The 15,023-nt window shown below is 31.1% G+C and overlaps 1 protein-coding gene across 1 annotated transcript in view; it reads right to left on the bottom strand.

Moving 5' to 3' along the window:
* The window catches only part of LOC126837403 (trans-1,2-dihydrobenzene-1,2-diol dehydrogenase-like), a 284,532-nt gene that overhangs the window by 36,132 nt on the left and 233,377 nt on the right, over window positions 1-15,023 (bottom strand). The gene's annotated exons all lie outside the window — the stretch shown is intronic.

The following is a 15,023-nucleotide window of genomic DNA, read 5'->3' as shown; positions in this document are numbered from 1 at the left end:
GTTTGCAAAAAAAAAAAAATCTACGTATATTTTATATATGACAAGCAAAAGGTGGACATTTGTATTAGCTAAGAGAGTTCAAATTGGAGGCAAATGAGGGACACCGTAGAAATTAAAACAGTTCCTAAATAACAATTGCCCTAAATCCCTAATATATGTATGGGTGGTCATTATGTTGTTTTCATCCTGGATTTCTGCAATTAAGTTTCAAATGAATAAAAAAAATATTCTTTCATATTTTCTAATTTTTTGAAATTTTTATGTAATCTCTTCGTCTTCCAGTTTGAACGAAAGTTTGTCTCTGTATAATATACAAATTATACCGATTTATTTCCATTTCAAAACCATTTATACACTTGTAAACATGGTAATTTATTTAATATAATTGTACAGTCTAAAAAGCACTTCGCATAAGTCTTACCCATTTATACTCGAGGGTAATTAAATAATGAAAAAAAAAATTAAACATTTTTTGTCTTTTTCGTAATCTAAAAATAAAAAATGTAGGAACATTTTTTTTTAGCAAAACTTTCGGAGTGAATTAATCTAAATAAAACTAAATGTATCTTGTTCATCTTCGCCTTACACTCTCAACTACACGGGGTCGGTCATAAATAAAAAAAAATGTATACATTCATCTTAAAAAAGTTAACGCTTTGTTTTTTAAAAAAAAGCAAATAAAGTTTTTGCTTGTAGCTATAAAATCAAGTATGATGTGCTTCCATTATAATAAATCATTTGTAAATAAAAAAGTTAATTTTTTAGAAGCTTTTAAATTTGTATGGAAATGAAAGTTTTGTAAATCACTCAAAAAATACGTTTTTAACATATTTTATAAAACTAAAAAATTGGAAAAGTTCAAAAATGAATTTGCTCTTCACTTTTTGCTCAAACAGGAAACGAAGGAATTTAAATAAAAATCTTAAAAAATTAGTCTATATTATATTATAACAGGGCTCTAACGTAAGAATCCACCAAAACCCGTTCAAAGACTACCCGAAGTAGACATTTATATTATATGTATATTACTGTTTGTCATATAGTTTCCAGTGGATTCGCCGAAAGGGTGACCCGACAACCGAGCGGAAAGGATGGATAATAATCAAATAATTACTATTGTAAAAATATTAACGGTTTGGTGCATGCGCGAAAAACGGGCGGCACACAAAAGCGACCATATTTTCGATTATTAAAATACATTATTATATTATTGCGCTGTTAATCAGCCGTAATATATTATATTATTAGGTACTATATAGTATAATAATGTGAATGCATTATTATAATCTGGCTGGCCTTTATCGACCAGCCGCCGTCGCCGCCACCGCCGCACCGTAATTGGTCGACAAAACCGCGGGATACTTTAACGGGCGACTGCCACTGCGAATCCCACGCTGTTCACTGCTCTGTGAGCTTATGTTATTATTGTGTGCATTACAATATTATGCACATAGACTGCCAAAGAAAAAGAAATCGGCCGAAAAGTACCTGCCTAAGTGAATTCGACGGCAACGAATTTGATTTCCGATACCGCCGTCAAAAGGTAGGTGAAGGGTATTTTCTTCTAAAAATAAGATAGGTTTTCTAAATGGTCAAGATATCTCAAAAAAAAAAAAAAAAAAAATAGAATAAATTTACATATATATTATGTATATACACAAAAGATCAATTGTACAATGTGCATAGTACAAATTCTGTTATAGTAGTTAGACGTCCTGAAGATTTAGTACAAGTCAAAATGGTATATATTTTTTTTTACTGTACCTACTAACAATGTCTATGACTAAACGTCCGTTTAAATCAAAGCCAATTACGGTTAATGAACCACAAATAAAAGTTTAAAAATAATTTAAATCTTCAGATACTTTGAGGCGCGGCCAACCCTTTGAATAACAAAATTCTTCAGGATTTTTACGGCAACTGTATATCACTAATACAAATTTGCCCAAAAACCCACAAATATCTACAATTAACCTGTTAGCTAATCTCACTACTGAAATTTGTATTATAATCTTCTAAGAAAGCAATTATCCTGGGCCTCACAGGAAGTGAGGAAATTAGGAAATGCACCCAGAAGACTTACAAGAAAATGACCCAGGGCCCCTTCTACATGAATTTATGATTAATTTATTCAAATTTCAAAATAAATGTATTCAAATAATTTGATAAATTCCCAGTCGAGTGGTAATGCTGAGTGTCTTCCCATTAACGCCATTCTTACTGCTAAATTACATATTTGATGTACAAATTGTATAGATTACAAATATATTTTTGTTAACAAAAAAATAAAAACCTACAGATCGTGTTGACTGCACTTAATATAAGCAAAATATTGAAATATATATTATGTATGTAATGCAACTTGTAAACCATTACATTTTTTTCAAGTAGTAAGTGTTACTATGATGGAAGGGAATGGTAGCTGAAACATATTGTACAGTGTTTACTATAAGTACGGTAGGCAGTGCGTTTATGGAACCGACTACTATTTATAAATAAATACATATAAAATGTTTAAAGTGTATTAAATAATAGTTTTTTTTTAAGAATCATAAATTATAGTAGTCGCACTAATCAGCTAATATAATACTCGGATTATTATAATAAAATGGTTTTTAAACAAATACAATTTAAAACCTCTAAAATATAAAATTTGTTGACATATGAATTTCGTTCCAACTGCTTAAGCGCTTAAACACTTAACAAATGCCTATGGTGTATAACGTGACATGTCTCAGAATTTATTCAAACAGCTAAACAATTAATGGAGATTTCCGTTGGGGCAGATGTTGCTGAGAATTATTTAATATCTTGAAAAATTGGTCCATCTCACAACAGTACTTTATAGTAGGTATAGGTACATATCTTATTATAACAAATTCTTAATTTATCACATTTATAACACATTTATATCACAGTTAATTTAATTTCAGGAATATATTTAATTAATTAATTCGCACTAACGTAATGCGCGTTCTGCATGTAAATGCGGTATTTATGTATTAATTAATTTTCTTTATACTTTATTGCTCGTTAACACGCATGGCTTACGAACGATTTGTACATGCTTTTAACCTTAAGCGTTAACTAATTCATGCTATGCTTAATCGATTAAAACTAGGCGTGTAACCATAGTTACCGATTGGTTAATTATTCGCAATAGAAATTCGGAATTAACTACTTACTTAGCTATTGAATTCTGGATAACTATCTTCATACATTTTTAAGTTATATTTACTATTTATGTTAAGTTTTTAATAATACTTTTGAACACTGAAACTCTTGGAAATGTGTTAAGTTAACACTTAAATCCTATCTATTGATTGATATAATACATATTTTATTACACGCAGCGCTGTAGATATATTTCTTCTTCGTCTTATCCCATACAAACGGGGTCTATTTAAATAAATAATAAATTAAAAATTTTTTTCCATCTATACTCGGTAAGGCATTATATGTTTTGGAGATATTTTTTCCCAATTGATAAATTTTCTGAGGATAATTACACGATAAATCATCATCGAGCCATTCCCAATCATCATTGGTCGTGTTCATGTTGGCCAACTGACCTCGCAAGACGGCAAAATACATAATAGACGGTCTATGGGATTAATAACGGTACGTTAGAAGGATACGGATAGGTCCGAGAAAAAGAACCGGCTTTAATATAACAATGCCTCGCCTTTTCACGTGTCTTGTCGGTGTTTACATCTTTTTCGGACGCCAAATCAGCCGTTCAACTAATTTCGCACTCTCCGGCAAATAATAATGATTCGCACACGGTGGGATATAATATACACCAATATCGAATATTATATATATAGGGTCTTAATATTTTCTTTATATACATATAAATATGTATTATAATCTTGCAGGACGATTTCACCCGTCGCCTCGTGTACGCTGTTTGTGGGCCCCAACACCTGGTGCTCGTGTCTCCACACACACACATTATATTATATTTAATATTTTATTATTATCATACATTCATCGCGGTACACACGCCTATATATTATTATGTGTTATAATAAAGTGACAATAACGATAATAATAATGACGTATTTTCTGTCGTTTACAACAAAAACGTAACATTACAATATTGGGGGTTGTGTAGGAAAATAAGGAGGTGTGGGGGGGGGGTGGTCGGTGGTTACAATATATTATAATATTTTATATTCTTGTCGGTCAACAACGTTTATGCGATCCGATACCATACCGGATCACGGTAGTATAAGTACCTACCGGCGGCCCCGAAGGGTGGTGAAAACATGTGTACGTTTGTGTATGTGCATAATGGATCTCTTGCGGGGCCAATAACGTGTGTATAATATTATATTCACCTTGTATTATATTCGCCTATACACAAACACACATGTGTTTTCGGTGTCTTCAAGACGAGACCACCCCACGTTTGAAACCACCGCAGACAGTCCGGCGACGACGACGACGTTGGTCGCGGTCCCGCCATACTATTATTATTATTCCGTTAAAGGTTTTATAGATAAAACACAAGTTATAATTATTATCAGTGAACACACCCTCCAATTAGTAGAAATAAACGCCGGCGATGGTTCTAATGAATGGCGTATATATATATATATATATGGACACAGGGACTACCAGGTTACAGGACTTGGGAACTATTGCAGGCAGAGAGGATGGTCACAAGAGGCTACTCATCACGAGTGGAGGGGGGAATAATTTCAAAAATTATAGACAGTTAGTACGTGACGCCTCTGGGACTAGGCTATACTGGACTTGAGAGATATATGGCCTTGAACAGAACCACGATGTAACTATAGGGGTGGAAGGTAAAAAATTCGATTTTTTTTTGTCGTTAATCAGCCGTAAAAAAGGTGTTTATACTTTTGTGTTAAAATTTATTAGATACAATGTATTGAGTAATTCAGATCTTTTATATTTCATCGATTTTTTCAGTATTAGCATTAATTATGTAATAGATTATGTCTATTACATAATCAATGGTATTAGTTTTCAAAAAAAAAAATTTTTCGTACAATATTTCTATTTAGACATTTTCTTATTTGTGCGATTTGTTAAAATATACAAATGGAAACATCTATCGATTTGTATTATCGATGTACACAAAATTAAATATCGTATTTAGTAAATCGTTTATCTAACAGAAGTACTATTGTTGTAAGTAGGTAATAAAAATGTTTAATTGTTCAATCCAAATTACCATTTAATAAAATTATACTATTATATGTGTACCTTATATTACACAAAATTAAATACAATGCGTCATAATATAATATATATATTATATATATTAATATAGTACCAAATCGTTCACCTTATACAACTAGTACATCGCATATTATAGTAAAGAATTAATAGTAACAAGTACTATTGTTGTAAGAATAGTCGCCAAAAATGTAAATAATGTAAATAAAACTAAATTGAATATTAATTATAATACTTACAACGATATTGTCCAATTGGGTTGTAACAGTCTTTTTTCCGTTTACACGCTATTATTTTAATTCCCGGAGTAAGTAGTTAATTCCAGAATTTCTATTGCGAATAATTAACCAATCGGTAACTATGGTTACACGGCTAGTTTTAATCGATTAAGCGTAGCATGAATTAGTTAACGCTTAAGGTTAAAAGCATGTACAAATCGGTCGTAAGCCATGCGTGTTATCGAGCAATAATATATAAGAAAATTAATTAATACATACCGCATTTACATGCAGAACGCGCATTACGTTAGTGCGAATTAATTAATTAAATATATTCCTGAAATTAAATTAACTCTTACTCCGGTATTGAAAACTGTATGTAATTCCAAATGCATACGTGCATTAATTAAAACGTAAATTAACGACCGCATAATATAAATGTGATAAATTAAGAATTTGTTATAATAAGATATGTACCTATACCTAATTTAAAGTAATGTTGTGAGATGGACCAATTTTTCAAGATATTAAATAGTTCTCAGCAACATCTGCCCCAACGGAAATCTCCATTAATTGTTTAGCTGTTTGGATAAATTCTGAGACGTCTATGTCACGTTATACACCATAGACATTTGTTAAGTGTTCAAGCGCTTAACAGAAAAAAAATTAGCAAATGAACCAATTTTACAAGATATAGGTATTAAATAATTTTTAGCGACATCTGCCCCTACGGAAACGTCTTTTTTGTTTTGCTGCTATATAGGGAAAATGTTGAGACTAGACGTCTATAATTCATTATACATCACACAGATTTTTTAAGTATTTAGACAAACTTTTTTACTTATAATTCATTTCCTGACTCCAAAATTACTTAAACACATTTGATCAATTCGATAATAATAGCTGAAATAGTAATAAGCTATGAAGGCATGATTATTAATTATTAAAAACAAATTTTTTAATTAAGAAGTTTCAAATTATATTTGTGTCCTAACTGGGGACAATAGTTTTAGTAGGTAGCAAGAAAAAGGGACTAATTTAAAAATTATTAATTCTAATTGTAATATTCCGTGTTGTATTATAACCTAAAACATGTATCACTCCATTATTATCCATTTATACCCGCTGTTTTGTCTTTCAAATTTAGCCTTAATCTTTAATTCAAATGTAATTAACTATAGTTTGAGTAATGAAAACTATAGAAAACGACAAATTGATCTTTTAAATTTAATTTCTTTTATCATTCAATTAAATGGTACAACATAAAACAAACAAAATTTGCATTAATTGTACAACAAGTAGGTTGCCTATTAGGTTTTCGTTTTTCTTAAATTGGTAAATCCCCTGATTTTATTTGAACAAATTTGTTTTTTTAAGTTATACTTCCGGTTACGACTAACACATAATTTAGCTATTACAGTTGCCTTATTGGAGTTAAAACTAATATAAAATATGGTAGGTGTATAATATTATGATATAATATATTATGCTCAAGTAACAAGTTGAAATAGTCTCTGCCACATGTTAGAACTTAGGGCGCCATCTGGCATCCGACAATAGCACCTCCTATAGACATTATTGTCAGAATATCAAAAGGGAGGGTCTTGTGAACTTTTATGGTTCGTAAGCCTTAGTATGTATAATTTATATTTTTTAAAACTTTTAATTCTAAATGAATACATCACTTGAAATAAACAAGTATCATATATTATATTATGTCAACTTGAAGTGATAGAATATTATCAATGGTTATTTTAAACTATACTCATAGAGTGCGCAACCGAAACTCATTATACAAAATATATTATTATAATATAGATATTGTTTTCTTTTAATAACTTTAAACATTTAAGTATTATAGTTGAAAATATTATTAATAAATATCCTATTATTGCCATCTAACGTGCGATCTATATAATATATTACTGTTTATTAATATTGATAAATGTATTAATTTTATATCTCCATAAGATAATATAGTAAATCAAATGTTTTTTTTTTTGTGTAATGATAATAAATAATAAATACAAATATCTGATTGTAAAATAGAAAATATTTGTTAGTGATCTGTGTAATAATTGTAAATAATGGCAACAATATTTTAGGAGAAGGTCGAGTAAATCATCATAACTTTTAAGTGGCCTAATGTGTTAGCATTTGGGTTTATGTGCAATTTAAATCTCAAATGTGACTATTTTTTACAAAATTTGAATTGCCAATTTTCAGTAAGTTTAAGCGCATTAATGAGTGCAAATAAATGCGGTAGTTGTGACCGGTTTTAGTTATTGTAGTGATTCCTGATACGCCCATAGTCTATTATGTTTTAGTCTTAGCCGACATGGACAGGCGGGTGTAAAATTGTGTGTTTTATTTTACAATAATAATTTTACCTAGCTAACAATTAATAAATTGTAAAAAATGGCAAAAATAAAGTTAAATTATAATTAAACGGAAAAATACACAAATTATCAGCAATAATCAGATAGTATACAAATTGTTCATTATTGCACTATCTAGCTTTTTTTAACTTTTGTTAGTGCATTGAATATAAAAAATTACCATTTTTTTAAATTATTAAACTCGCAAAAATTAAAATTATTTAAAAACACATGACGTTTTTCTCTTTTTATAACAATATAATAATATTCTTCCTATAATAACAATAAAAAAAAATCTGAAAATCCTGTAGATATTTATTTTTGTTTTTTTTTTTTTAATAATTGCTTTCTAGCTTTAATTTGTTTTAAAATATTTAGATATACGTATTATATTTAATTTATTAAAAAAAAAAATTATATATAATCACAATGATTTTTTATTATAAGAAATGCAAATAATAACAGTTTGAAAATCCGCAATTAGAATTTACTATAAATGTCGGATTTAGCATTCGAAAAATACATATATCTACAGATTTTTCAATACTTACTCGATGTACATCGATCGAAGTAGATTTTTAATTTTCGTTTTCGATGTTAACGTAAAAATCATTAAAATCTCAAGTACAACGATTGTTTCGTGTCGCATTTAATATATTATTATAATATTTTGTTTGTTCGAGCACAATGTCCGACCCCGTGACACGCGCCCGCACGATTAGTCGTGCTAATGCAATCGGTACAACATGTCCCGCCGACCCTTCATGCCCGACTATTGTTGCACGGAAACTTTTCACGAAGTAAGCACCGGTAATTACAGTGGCGTGTTCGGCTTTATTAGATTAACTTGATCGTATAGCAGCTACGACGACGACGACGACGACGCCGTTTTTCCCCACGTCCTTTCCGTAACACGTTATACATACCTAACCTATACAGCCAACTATTATTACCTACCTCTACGCGTACCCAGTGTCGTCTTCCTTCGCCTTGGCGCCGGCCAAAAACTTGAACAACCCGTCGGTCTGAATAATTACCGGGTAAAATATTAATTAGTGAAAAAATTTAATTAAAAATAGCCAGCGCGGGGGAGGGACGGAGGACATAGCAGGAGACGATTGAAAAACTCAGGCGGACAATATTCACTTGAAGATCTCCATTTTTTTTTTTTTTTTACAGTGTTGATGTAACGGAGATGGAGCAATATATCAACGAAGATGGCTTTTGGACGCGCTATAGTCAAGAAAAACCCAGAAGGAAAGACCCACGCTGAAAGAGGTATTTTTTTACCTTTAGCCACACCATTGGCGTACACAAACATTTGTTTTGTAAATTGTACTACACACAATTGTCGCGAGGGCGGCAAGAACAGCCGACAGCCAACACTTAAAGGAAGGCATAAAACTTGGATTGTTCAACCGCACTCCATCTGCCGTCCTTGATTTTAAACTTAAATAACTAAAAATAATTATCCAAAAGTGATTTTCGGCCTGTCAACATTTTCAGCAAATTATTTTGCAATCAAATTCAAATAATTTTAATTAATTTTATACAGTGCCATTTAAGCTGCAAAAGTTGACGGAGCTTTGGGAAAGTCTAAAAATGGTAAATATTTAATAATTCGATAATACGTTTATTTATTAATTGATTTAATAAATTTATCATCGTGTAAGTATAAAAAGAACACAGTGCATATATTTTATCAACAACAATCTAATCTAAAACAACCTTTTTTTTCAAAATAAAATGTAGGTATTAACGTTTTCTTTATAACAAAGGCAATTTTCTTTATATTTACACAAAGGTCTTTTTTTTATGATATTGAAACTTAATCGGTTTATTCGTTATCAATAATTTGTATTCGGTTCATCAATTATGCTGTTTTAAGTGAAACACTAACGTCTAGTTGGGATATTATAGCGAGTGACTGTTTGTAATATTATTAAAAATCGGTTTAATAGTGTTTATTACTGTTTTTTAATTTTTTTTTTTGTTATCCCAATAACCTATACAAATAAAAAATCCTAACAATTTCAGATCCCTAGCTAAACTCTAAATACGTTTCCTCGTGTTTTTTTTTCCATTTAACTATCATGGAATATACTAATTTTTTATTAAACAAATTCTAACTAATAAAAAATGTTAAAATATTAAAATGCAAATGTTTAATAGTCTCTCACGATATTTCATGAAGATTTCAATGAATTTTTTTCATCAAGTTACAAATTTCCTCGCCTAAGGCAAGTGCATAAATTCAAACAAAATCACGAGGAAGTACTTGGAGTTGAGGTAGGGATCTAAAATATTTTTAGGGATTTCTTATATTTTCAATTGGCCGTCGATTAGGAGGTGGGGGAGGATATATAAATATCGTAATAGTCGTTTACGCTACTACTAAAGGTGTCCCTGTTAATTTCTGTTGTCCAATTATAAATGAATAACCGTATAATAGGTATACATAGGAGCAACCTGTGCGAGAGAACGGTGTAATAGAGCCGCGCGATTCGAGTCGTGATATTGGCGTATTATCGCCATCACGCGATCCGGCAGCTATTTTATAATATAGTTAATACTTACATGGGTTTCGAGTTAAGACCAACACGCGAGCCGTTCGCTAATTATCGACCATTTAAATGCACATTAACAATGAAATGCCCGTACAGTCTAGAAACCGGGTCACTAACGCCAACCCTAAACGACCTCATAAAAAATAATAATAATCAATGGCTTTATTAAAAAAAATAATGTAAAAACAGAAAAGCACGGACTAACAATAATATATTGTAACAATAATAATTTAACACAATAACTAAGCCGAGCTGTACGCCGAGCTTTAAATACAATTTGTAATAATGTGGCAAAGAATTTGTTTGTATTTGCCACTTGCCAGGCCCGGCGTGGGGCGGGGGGCAAGCGTATATGTATAATATGTTCTTTAAAACTTATTCGCAGCTCTAATAATTTCCATTTGCCGTCAACCGGTGTGGATAATTTGAAATTATATTGTTAGAATCAGAAAAAAAAGATACAAAAATTGTTGATAACCAGCGTTGATTTTGACAGTTATATAAGTTTAAGGTTTTGACCAAAATGTAGCTGGAGGATACTCGCAGATAAAAAAATATTTGTAAAGTCTAAACTTTCCATCCCGCTTAAACTTTAAACGTTAAAAAAAACTATTCAAAACAAAAAAATGTTTATTAAATTATTTTTTCAATTTAAAATATTAACAAAATATATACTTGAGTCTTTAACAAGTTGACACTGCAGAACAATTTAGTATCCAGCTATTTATCCATTTGCACAGTATCTGTAATGTATCTGATGCTTTTAGTATTACATTCGGTACTGGAATAATTCAAATTGTTAAGGTATAAAAGTTAATAGAGCCCTAGTATTTACAAAAAAAAAAAATGTAAATATTTAGATAGTGAAACATTGTAAATATTTTTAAAAATAAAAACTACAAAATTGCTATTTTATGTATATGCTTTGAGATGTTGTAATTCATCACGCATGTTTGAGTGTATTGATTGTCTTATTTGTAATGCTATATTGACTCTTAAATGGTCAGCAGGCATTTCGTTCAATTTTTTGTTATTGAGACGTTCTTTGTCTGAATCGTTTAATGAAAAAAATTACACCGGTTAACTTATTTTATCAAAATATTTTCCATTTTCGGAGTTCCTATTAATATAATGTAAGAAAAATTTAATTTGTTTAATACAATTTATTGCATTGGTTATATTTGGTCAGTAACACAACTATAACAGTGAAAATACAATTCAAATAACGAGTTCTAAAACTTAATTGAATAAATAAAAATAAATTAAATAGAAATATGTACCGATTAAAATATATTTTTCATTTTGTCTATTACTGATAAGACAATCATTTTCCATGAAAACAATGTAAGACTTCATACTATTTGTCTTTTTTAATATATTCGGTGTAACTTTTTTTTTTTAATGTTTCTGAGAATACCAAACTTAATCATCGATCAACAGCAGTTGTATATTGCAATAATAGCAATGTTGTATAATATGTAACGAGATTACAAGTATAACAATATACTTGGCTTTTATTTTTAACTCTACCAACCGCCGAGTGAGTAAATAACGAGAAGCAAAGTGCTTACCCGTCAAACGCGAAAGGAGTGTTTCTGAATAAAATGAACTCCAGCCCTCTTCTCGATGTTAAGTAAACCACACAATGCACAGCGATGTTTTAGATTAAATACAAAACACAACAACAAACTCTACTTTATAAGACTGTGCAGTAGTATTTGTGTATTTGACTTGTTTTTTGAATCAAAAGGTTTCGGAATAACGGGCTGCGGGCAATCTCTGATTTGATGTTTTTACTTTTTAATATAATATGCGTCGAGTAATGTTTTACGATATTGATATACCTACTAATATTAAAAAAAAAAGTAATTCAAGACCATAGAAAGCGGTTGATTTTCAAGAAGTTTTTTGTAGGCAATATTTAAGAAATAAGTGGTTTTAAAAAATGTCGATCGTGTCGATTTGTTTCCAGGTTAATTAATAAGAGGTTCAAGGTATTATTTTTACAATTTTTTTTCTAAGAGTAAAAGTCATTTGGGGTGTAAAAGAATATTTGCTTTTGTTATGACAAAATTGCCAGAGTTTGATTGGTCCAATTTGAATACCCCAAAAAGATATAAAAAATTGTTGGCCACTTTACTGGGTTATGTTGGAAACAACGGTTCATTTGATAAATTCAGTTTTTTGAAAAAAAAAATATCTTTCTAAATACATTTTCAACCTAACCTAGTGAAGAAGCCAAAGAACTCGTATATCTTTACAGAAATGAAAATATCAGACCAATCTAAGTAGTTAAAATTGTGTCAGGCTTGTTGTTCTAAAACGTCAAACAAAAACAAACTGCTTTCAATTCCCTTGATGGATTTTACAAGGTGGTTTAAACTTCAAGTATGAAATAATATAATATTAATAAACTAGGTACTACAAAATTAATTATTCAAATATACGAAGGCCACAGTATTTGGAAGTTTCCTGTTTTTAAAAATTTCTGAGTATTCAAGGATTTTGTTTAACTAATTTGTGGATATTTAATAGTTAATAATTACTAGATATACACATTAGTCTTTGTTTGTCTGACACAAAAAAATAATAATATTATTTACTTGACAGTTTTTAATTGGGACACCATTCATAGTAATGTAAATACTATTGGAGTAATAGTTTTTCATACTACTTTTACAAACGGCCTTCTGTATTCCATTTAATAATTTCAGAAACCGATCAGACTAACTTATTTGATATTTATTGCCATTTGTAGCCATAATATTCTATTATAGATCAGTTAAACATTTAAGTATCACTGAAATTTTTCACAAAGGTTAGTGTTAGGTTAGTGAATTATTAATATGATCAAATCAAATAGTCGGTGGTCGAAGAGGGGAAGGTTACGGGGAGAGGGTGCCGTCTTTCCACTTATCTTTGTTAATATTTTCAACACCTTTCTCTATTTATTTTTTTTTTAAATTATCTATCCCTCTTGGGTTTCGGTACAAAATAATTGTTTTATAATTTGTAGTTCTTATAAACTGATTTTTTTTTATGTTTGCTTATTCTATTTTTATTAAGAAATTAACCGGATAGTTCCACCCCCCTCCCCCCCAGTTATTTGATTTACTTCGACGACTGCTACTAAACAACGGTAATGCGATATGATAGTAATTTGTTGGAAAATTGAAATTGTGGAGTATATTTGGCTTTATGGCGATTATTATCATGTTAAATTGGCAGAGTTTTAATTAAACAGAGTTTTAATATCTTCTTAACGGTTTTAAGGTTAATTCTATCAATCATCAAATGACGTTATAAATTATTATATAATTGTGAAGCGACCGTCCGTTTAAGTCAGCTCGTGCGGTAATTTATTTGAAATAATTTGCATAATACTCGTATTACGACGGTTGTTTGTATAATGAAAATATTGTAATTTCTCGGTTTAGCGTCGGCGATAAATTATTACTAATTTATTATAAAATGTAAAACAAAAAAACAGCATTAATCAATGGCTGCCGTGGGTACCCACTCGAGTTCGGTTGGCTGTCGTTGCTCTATAAATAAATCTTGACGAAGGATTAGCAATTCCGATTGTTGACCGACGAATCAGAGCAGTACTGTGTGTTATTATGTTTAGGTAGCTCGCCGCAGCTGTAGGTATATAGTTTTAATTTAAGGATTTAATATAAAACACAACCCTGTAAAACGTTTGCGGGCAAAGAGACTTTGTCGTTGCGAAAGCGCGGTGGCGAAATGAAAACAGAGTTTACCCGGGCTGCCATGCCAGAAGGGACGGGAAGGAGAGCGGTCGAGGGGCGGTTTTACGGCCCGGAGAAGGCTGCCGTCGATGCGCTCTCAGAGGCTTTTCCATCCAGATGACTTGGTTTCGGGCGTCCCCTTTGGAAAGGTTCATCAAAGGCCGGTTGTTTTTCCGGTTCTGGGGAAAAGCTAATAAAATGCTAATTCACTGTTTACCGCCCAGTAAATGAAGAACTTTTAAGCGCGCCAATAACCGCTGACAGGTCCCCCCGAGTGTGTACCGTGCCAAGGCGGGCGGTCGGGGTAGCTCAAGTTAAACGGAGAATCCTACGCCCTTTGCCGTCGACCAAATGATTTTAATTAATTGGCATCGGTGCTGTTTATATTAAACACTGTACACTCTTTGCTCGGCCCACCACCACCTGCTCGATGGCACTTGATGCCAACACACCGACGGATTTTAATTTGATCTATGCCCGAACGAGCTTGATATCACTTTGCCAATTTTCGATTCATCATTGACGGTCTAAAATCTGCATAATAATATAAACCGTTGTATTATTTTATCCATCCTCTCTTCTGAGTTCTGTATAATAGAACCAAAGCCATAAGCTTTGGCGCAAGGGGTGGGGCACAGGGGACTTGTGCGCCCCAATAAAATTAAAGCCTCAATTCTATTATACCTTGATCGTTTCGAAGTATTATCGATAAGCTGTGTATTGGATTACCTAGTTTAATATATGCCCTGCAATGCATATTTTATTTTAGTGTTGTTTTTGGCATAACAATATATAGTTGCTATTTTATTAGCTGTTACAATTTTTTGTGTCATTATTAATTTAGTAAGCTTATCGATGGCCTCTCATCGATTGTTTTTTAAGGGGATTGGATGCGGCCGG

The sequence above is a fragment of the Adelges cooleyi genome, unplaced genomic scaffold (genome assembly GCF_023614345.1).
Source record: "Adelges cooleyi isolate 19-005CV unplaced genomic scaffold, UGA_ACOO_1.1 ACOO_flye_CR_arks_rails_tigmint_CR_PRNA_248, whole genome shotgun sequence".
NCBI lineage: Eukaryota > Metazoa > Arthropoda > Insecta > Hemiptera > Adelgidae > Adelges > Adelges cooleyi.
The sequence above is the reverse complement of the archived record's forward strand: the minus strand, read 5'-3'. Positions and strand labels throughout refer to the sequence as shown.